Here is a 9006-nt window from a genome sequence, read left to right on the forward strand (position 1 = left end):
TCAAAACTCTGTAAGGTCCACTATATCGGGGACTAAGCTTCCCATTTTTTCCAAATTTCATTACTCCCTTCATGGGCGAGATTTTCAAATACACCAAATCCTCAACTTCAAACTCAAGAGATCCCTTCTTCTCATAGCTACATAGAATTTTTTACGTCTTTGGGCTATCTTAAGCCTCTATTACATTAAATACTGAATCTAGTCCTATCAAATTAGCCCCACCTACCTCAAACCAACCAGTAGGAGATCTATATCTCCTCCCATAGAGAGCCTCAAACAGAGCCATCTAAATACTATAGTGGTAACTGTTACTGTAGACAAACTCAGTCAAAGGTAATTGATCATCCCAACTACCTTTACAATCAAGAACACACGCCCTCAATATGTCCTCTAGGGTCTGAATGGTCCTCTCTGCCTGACCATCTATCTGAGGATGGAAAGTTGTACTGAAGTAAACTTTGGTACCAAGACCCTTCTGAAAAGCTCTCCAAAAGTGAGAGGTAAACTGAGTACCTCTATCTGAAATGATAGATAATGGGACTCCATGCAACTTAACCAACTCTCCAATATAGAGCTTGGCATAGTCCTCCACTGAATAAGAAGTATGAACTAGCAAGAAATGAACTAATTTGGTCATTCTGTCTATAATCACCCATAATCAAATCATGCTGACGATGCAAATGAGGCAACCCTGTCATAAAATCCATGTTCACCTCTTCCCATTTTCAAGTAGGAATACTAAACTCCTGCATTATACCACTAGGCCTCTGGTGTTCAACTTTAACTTACTGGCAATTGGAACACTTGGCTACAAACTCTGCAATGCGCTTCTGCCAAAATCCAATGTCTCAAACCATCAACACACGGCACGCATAGCCTATCTTAACAATAAAATACACCACCTCCTCATTAGGAGAAAACCTCTACTTTCTGATCTCCAACTGATTTCTTCAAATTAACCAAACTGGGAACACTATCTTGTTTCTTCTTTACTTCGGCAACCAAAGAAGATTTTGAACCATTTTGAATCCTTACACTACCTTTAGCTGAATTAACCAACCTAACACCTAATCTAGCAAGTTGATGAACCTCACTGACTAACTTTTCTTATCATCCTCAACATAAGCAACACTACCCATAGACAAGCTACTAAGGGAGTTTGTCACTACATTGACCTTGCCCGGATGATACAACACACCTATATCATAATCTTATGACAACTCTAACCACCTTCTCTGATGAAGATTCAAATATATTTGCAAAAACACATATTACAAACTCTTACGGTTCGTGAACACATCAACATAAAGTCCATAAAGATAATGCCTCCAAATTTTCAATGCAAATATAACAACTACTAACTCAAGATCATGGGTAGGGTAATTCTTTTCATGGGGTTTAAGTTGTATAAAGGCATAGGCTATGACGTTATCTCTATATTAACACATAACCAAGGGCAATTCTAGAAGCATCATAGTAAACAACAAACTTATCTGAACCATCTGGCAAAGTCAAGACTAGGGCAAGGTGAGTCGAGTCTTCAACTCTTGAAAACTCTTTTCACAAGAATCTGACCACTGAAATTTGAATTTCTTCTGAGTCAATCGAGACATAGGGGTGCATTAGAAAAAACCCTTTAACAAACCATCTGTAATAGCCAGCCACCTAATATCTGATAGGGAGATGGGTCTAGGCTTGTTTCTTACTACTTCGGTCTTTTGAGGTTCAACTCTAATTCCATCATCGAAAATAATATGGCCAAGGAAAGTTACTGATCTTAGCCAAAACTTGCACTTACTGAATTTGGAGAATAACTATTGGGCTTTAAGAGTCTGTAATATGATTCTGAGATGGTTTGCATGATCATTTTCAATACAGGAGTAGAAAAGAATATCATCAATGAATACAATGATGAACATGTCCAAGTATTGCTTGAAAACTCTGTTCATCAAGTCCATGAAAGTTGTTAGGGCATTTGTTAGTCCAAAAGACATAACTAGAAATTCAAAGTGACCATATTGAGTTTTGAAAGCTCTTTTCGAAATTTTGCATTCTCTGACTCTGAGTTGATGACAGCTAGATCTGAGGTCTAACTTAGAGAAATAACTGGCACCCTGAAGTTGGTTGAACAAGTCATCAATCCTGGGGAGTGGTTACTTATTTTTTACTATGACTTTGTTCAACTGACGGTAATCGATGCACATTCTAAGAGAACTGCCTTTTTTACACACGAAAAGGACTGGAGCGCCCCATGGGGAAATATTGGGCCTGATAAATCCCTTATCTAAGAGATCTTTCAAATATTCTTTAAACTCTCTAAGCTCAGCTGGAGCCATTCTATAGGGCAGAATAGAGATAGGTTGGGTATCTGGAAGGAGATCTATTCTGAAGTCAATTTCCCTTATGGATGGAACTCCGAGAAGATTTTTAGGGAACACATCTAGAAATTCCCTTACTATTGAAACTAACTCGAGACTTGGAGTCTCAGAACTAGATTCTTTGACTCGAATAAGATGGTACATACACCCTTTGGATATCATCTTTCTTGATCTAAGATATGACATAATCTGACCCTAAAGCGCTGAAGTACTACCCCTCCATTCAGTAACTGGTTCATTAGGAATCTGAACTGGATGACTCTATTTCTATAGTCAACTAAAGCATAGCATAAGTGGAACCAATCCATACCAAGAATGACATCAAAATTAGTCATCTCTAACTCTACAAGATCTACTAAAGTAATTTATTGGGATACGGTAATTGGGTAGTTCCTGTATACCTGCCTGGCTACAATAGAGATACCTACTAGAGTAGACACTGAGAAAGGTTCTGCTAAAGATTCGGGACTGATATTAAAATCGACAGCTATATAGGGGGTTACAAAGGAGAGCGGAGCTCCAGGGTTTAATAAATCATAACATAAAAATAAAAAATGTGTAACTTACATGTAACCATATTAGGAGAACTTTCCTAATCATGAAGTGACTAGACTACATACAATATGTTCTATCACTGACCACGGATTGCACTGGATGTGGTACCTTGTTGAGTCGGGCGACCAGATGGAATTAGAGGACGACTGGACTGTCCCTACTGACCACTCTTTGGGTAGTCTCAGACCTTAGCTTGCCACATCCAAAACACACATCACTGTCGGCTCTACACATACCCTAATGAATCCTACCATATTTCTAGTAAAAAGGATTAGTATGACCGCTGTCCACACTACCCTGGGTCTTAGAACCTGGTGCCCTATCTTGACTGTCATTCGAGAATTTTGGTACTGGCTCACTAGCTGAAAATGGAATTGGGGCTGAAAACTTTTGACAAAACTGAGAACGGTTACCACCCTCTGACCTAGGCTGAGAAAACTTAAAGCTACCTATTCTGACCCTCTAATTCTCTCTCTTTCTTTCTTCTTAAGCTTTCATTCCGTAATATATTGAGCATGGACCATAAGCCTAGATATGTTCATCTCCTTAACAACATACCAGTCCAACACTCCTTGACCACACTATCAGATATACTAGAGACAAACTTACTTATTCTATACCTATTATCAGCCACCATCAAAGGAGCATACCTCGCCAACTGAGTAAACTTAAGAGAGTATTCCTTCACACTCATATTACCCTACTTCAAATTAATAAACTCCAGCACCTTAGCTTTCCTCAACTCTAAAGGAAATAATCTATCTAAAAAGGTTATAGCAAACTTCTCCCACTTTACATACCCTACCTCATCACCACTATCACCTTTCTACTACTTATACCAGGTGTGAGCCACATCCTTCAACTGGTATGCAACCAACTTTACACTCTCACTCAAAGTAACACCCATGATATTTTTCACTTCTGAACCATATCAAGAAACTCTTGTAGATCCTCCACAGACTTGGATCCTAAAAACAAAAGGGGATTCATTTGGGAGAAGTTTTGAATCCTAGCTACAGTTGTATTTGCCACTAGATTAGCTAGGAAAATAGTCTACTGATTATTTTAAGCAACTACGGAATGATCTAAGGTAGTGAATGCAGCTCTACACTAGGCTTGAGAGACTTACTCATTCAGGGGATCTTCCTAAACAGGTGAAGGTGTGGGCTAGTTCCCATTCCTTCTTTCATTATTCTTTCTAGGAGGCATATTATGTAATAGAAAAAAGGATGGATTAGAAAAAGAGTTTAAATAGAGATCATGATCACTCGTACAACATGAATACTAAAAGATGGGAAACTTTTACTAAAATGTCTTCTAGCCTCTTTTCCATAAGTGTGGCGTGCTTCACACACATTCACAAGACTCTACTCAATGAGGCTTTTAGACTCCCTAGGATATTGTAAAACCTTAGGCTTCGATACTAAGTTTTATCATAACCTGAGGCTACCCCCTAGTCGCAACAATGGTGCTTACGGTCATAAGTGACCACAACTAACCCATGAGTTGGTACCTGCTGTGAGCACTGAATAAGGTAATAAAATATGTATGTACGGAAGTAAACTGAATAAATCCATAAAGTTCAAATACTAAAAATATAATGTAAAATTGGATACGAAAATACATATCAAAATGTGTCTAAAAAATTTGATAAAACTAATTGACTGGCTGCATATCTGAAAGCCTCTAAACTGAGTGAAATGAGTTGATGGGATAGACCCCAACTAAATCTAACTAATTAACTAAAAAGAAACACAGAAATACTAAATAAACATAATAGGTCCTCGACATATAAGAAATCACCACAACTGCTGCTGCTGATAGACTGAACTGACTAAGTATGGTCAGGAAACTGAGCATCCAAACCTATGATATAAGGCATCATAGCACAAAGAAAAGTATGTGATTAGTAGTTTGATTGTACTGGTATATGAGATAAGGTTAGGCTGAAATACATAGATTTATATGTATGAAATAATGACTGACAGAATAGCATGAGATAACTGATGCATAAATGCGTGAAAGCTATAAAATTTGAGAATGCATGACCAAGAATATAACATGATACTAAAATCTGGTATCTAAATTACTAATGAATTGTAAGGTATGGTCAAATAAACCTAAACTGAATTCTATACTGAATACTGAACTAAGACTGTGGAAGGTATCATCTAACCAACATGCCCCAATCTAATCTAATCGAGGTCCAACCTATAACACCAGTTAGAAGGGTATCAGTACTATGCCACATGTACTAATAATGTTTGTGTTGATCCACTAAACTAATGTCCTGAAGGACTACAGAGTCACCCTCAACTAGCAAGTGCTCAAATAAGATATGTGTTACCCTCAACTAACAAGTAAACACTTTTTCAACCCTCAACTAGCAGGTTGTTATCTCTAACCTATGCTAGCTACATAGTTCTAGAATTAAAGGACTTCTACTAAAGACACAAACTCTACTAGCAGGTGAGCCCCCATCCCAAGGTTCGCTCGGTGCTAAATCGTACTGCCAACTGAACGACACTAATTATTGGACTAATCTAAGCTTAATTAATCAAACAATTGATCATGATAACTAACTAAATAACAACGCTCATGGTTTATCTGAAACAATTCTAAAGATACTAAATTATGTAAATAACTATGTATTGGATGTTCATAACCCTCCATCACTGAATGAAAATAATAATAAGGACATATGAAACTTTAAAAATCACAATAAAGGATCATTCTCAAAACTAACATTTAGACATTTCATCAAACACATAGGAGTCATGAATTTAAGCATGGTAATAGGTAAAGCATGTGATTGAAAACATAGTTACAATACTAAAACCATGATTAGGGATTTAACATGAGGATTCCAATGCCCAAATCATATATGGGCTCATTCCATCAAAAAATACTTGAAACAATACTTGTAATAAAAATCAATAACAACTTCATGGAGACAATTCATCAAAAATATGTAAAAACTCATAATTTGATATCAAAAGGGGATTCTTAGACTCCATGGGTTAAAAGGGCCTGTGGATGAACATCACACATATCTTAAATCCTTAAGCTTGAAAAAGAAACACAATCTTGATATTTTTATTAAAAGTTCTTGGATTAGGGAACTTGAATTCTTGGATTTCTTGAAGAGAAAGGAATGAAATTAATGAACTTAGGGGATGATTAGGGTTTGTTTTTGAGAGGAAAATTGGGGAAAATGGTCATATAATACCCTAACCGATGTTTTAATTCATGTTTTAGTGAATTGGGTTGAGAGGAAAGACTCAATTTTCCCTTAGACAATTAAATTTACAACTAGAATACAGATTAAATGTACACCGTAATGCGATGAACAGCTCATCGCTATACCCACCGTGATGCACCACTATCTCGGTGAGGTTCTGGAATCGAAATCCAAACATGACCCAATGCTCGTCCAAAAATTTTGAAACTTCCTTGAGACATGCTGCTTACACCCGATAACATGAATTAACTCAAAAAGCTGAGGCCAAAAATAAGACTAAGTCCCTAACACTCAGTGAAATTTTCAGGCTTTAATCCTCTTATACATACAACTAGGAGATAAACTAGCTAAGAAAAGTATTGGGTATACACACAAGCAATAGGATTTTCCCATAAGGATTACCACTAGGGCTAATAGGATCCCGGTTTCCACTTCCTTAGCTCCTACACCAAGGGGTGCTTCTTCTGGCTTCAGCACTAGCCAGGAACCTCTTTATGATATCACTACCCAACTAGTGTCTGAGGAATTTTCTGATGTCATTGCTGGTATATTAAAACTATTTTCTTATGATGTGTGTTGTTTACTTGATTTGGGTCTATTCTTTCTTATATGACCCTATTTATGGCTATGCATTTTGGTTTTGATCCTGAGATTACTTCAGACCCCTTTTCTATTTCTACCCTAATGGGTGATTTGTGGTGGCTAAAAAAGTCTATACAGGTGTGTGGTATCCGTGGGTGGTTGGAAAACCTTTGGTGGATCTATTTAAATTAGACATAGTTGATTTTGATGTCATATTGGGGATGCATTGGTTGCACTAGTTCTATACATCTCTAGACTGTCAGACCCATAGAGTCATCTTTAAATTTCTTAATGAGCTAGTATTCAGTGAAAGGGTGGTTTTATAGCTCTTAAGAGGAGGTTCTTATTATATCTTAGAGCTCAAAGATTAATCTCCAAAGGGTGTCTTTACCATTTGATCTAATTTAAAGATTCCAACTCACCCATGGTTAATAAATTCCCTGAACTCTTCCCTGATGACCTTCCTGGTATCCCACCTAATGAGGAAATTAAGTTTAGGATTGATCTCATTCTAAACACTCATTTTATCCCTATACCTATTTATAGAATGACTCTAGTTGAGTTGAAAGAGCTTATGGAATAGTTAAAGTATCCTATTGATAAGTATTCTTTCACCCTAGCATTTCTTTATGGAATGCTTCCGTTATTTTATGCATAAGGGAGGGGGGCTTTTCTCCAAATGTATATAGGTTACTGGCGGGTAGATAAGGAATTTAGGGTGATCTCCTCATGTCATGGACTATATATATTTTTTGCATGGGTTACTCAATTAGTAGTGCATGATGGTTGATAGACACTAAGTTTGAACTTTAGATATTAATTTTGATGAAGAGAGTATGTTAACTCTAGGATAGTAATGGGAGATTTATGGGGGTAGATTGGTAGTCTTGGTAAGGTGTGTGAAATAAATGAGGTTGATGACTTAAGGAATATAGGGGTAGGAAAGTTGTTATATAAATGCTGGAGGTCCAAGTTAAACTAATAGATTGGGGCTAAGTCATTGAATTAGTCGGGGAATGGGGTTTGTGAGGCTATGTTGGACCCTAGGTAGAATCTGGATAGATGAGGTTTTAAGTATAAGATATCCAAGTTTCCCTAGTATATATCCGTGGTGATACCCATTAGAGTAGAGTGTTGTACTTATATGTGTAGTAAGATGGAAATTGAGGGCAAATCTTAAATTTTCTCCTAGCGGTGGATTTTAAGGGAAATTCAGGGTAAATTTACTGCTATTCTAGTGATTCCCTCCTATTTTGGTTTAGAGGGAACTCTACTGGTGTTGCACGTATTCTAATAGTGCTTATGCCTAAGGTCTGTATTCTATGTGCCGCATAGGTCCATACTTTATCCCTTGAATCAAATGCAATAATGGTCTTCAGAAATTCGAGCTTCAGAGTGTTCAAACTCTATGTCATGATACTCATGATCAGTATATTCATGTCTCATGCCATGCCTGGTCCTAAGAAATAGTAGTTTCAAGCGACAATCCTCACGCTATTCCTTGAATATGAATCTCGGCTTTATATTACACTACCAACGATATATGCAGTCATGCTTCTTTTGATGACCAGTCCTAGGGACTCGTACTATGGTATGTTTGTGTTGTAATGATCCTTCATTTATAATCTAGGTGGTTTTTATGAAGTACCTCATGACTATTGTACCGTGTCTTATTTTACAGGTCTCTCTTTGAGTAGTACAACAGATAAGAGTTGTAGTTGGGAAGTAACCCCCTCCTTCCTGACTCTTATACTCTAGTTCCTTAGTGACCTTTCTTATGTTAGAATGGTATAACCTTCAGAGTGTAGAGATATTTTGGATGAGAGTGTAGATGTCCTTTGTCGTGAAATTCTGGGGTGACTACTAGAGTTAAGCTTATAAGTGTAGATGGAAGAATAAGATGAATGTTGTCATACAAAATAGTTGCGAGAGGAGGCATGGTGAAAACCTTTGTGATAGTGATAAAGGGTGTTAGTTTAGGTGCGGAAATCCATACAATGGGTGTAGTAAATATAGGATGGATCATAGTGATTGATATATACCCAACCATTATGTTATGCAGCTATACTCAGGCCCTCGTAGCTATGTGTTCATGGGGAGTGAGTTTAGAGTTTCAAATGGAGGAGTGTTGTCTTTATAGTTAAAGCTTGGTGGAAAGTGTAGACGTATTTAAGGGTTATTAGATTCTTTGGTTAGGGAGGAAGGAGTTCTCTGGGGAGTTGGAGGGGACATGGAGTTCGACTACCTATT

This window comes from Capsicum annuum, unplaced genomic scaffold (assembly GCF_002878395.1).
Source record: "Capsicum annuum cultivar UCD-10X-F1 unplaced genomic scaffold, UCD10Xv1.1 ctg4293, whole genome shotgun sequence".
NCBI classification, from domain to species: Eukaryota; Viridiplantae; Streptophyta; class Magnoliopsida; order Solanales; family Solanaceae; genus Capsicum; species Capsicum annuum.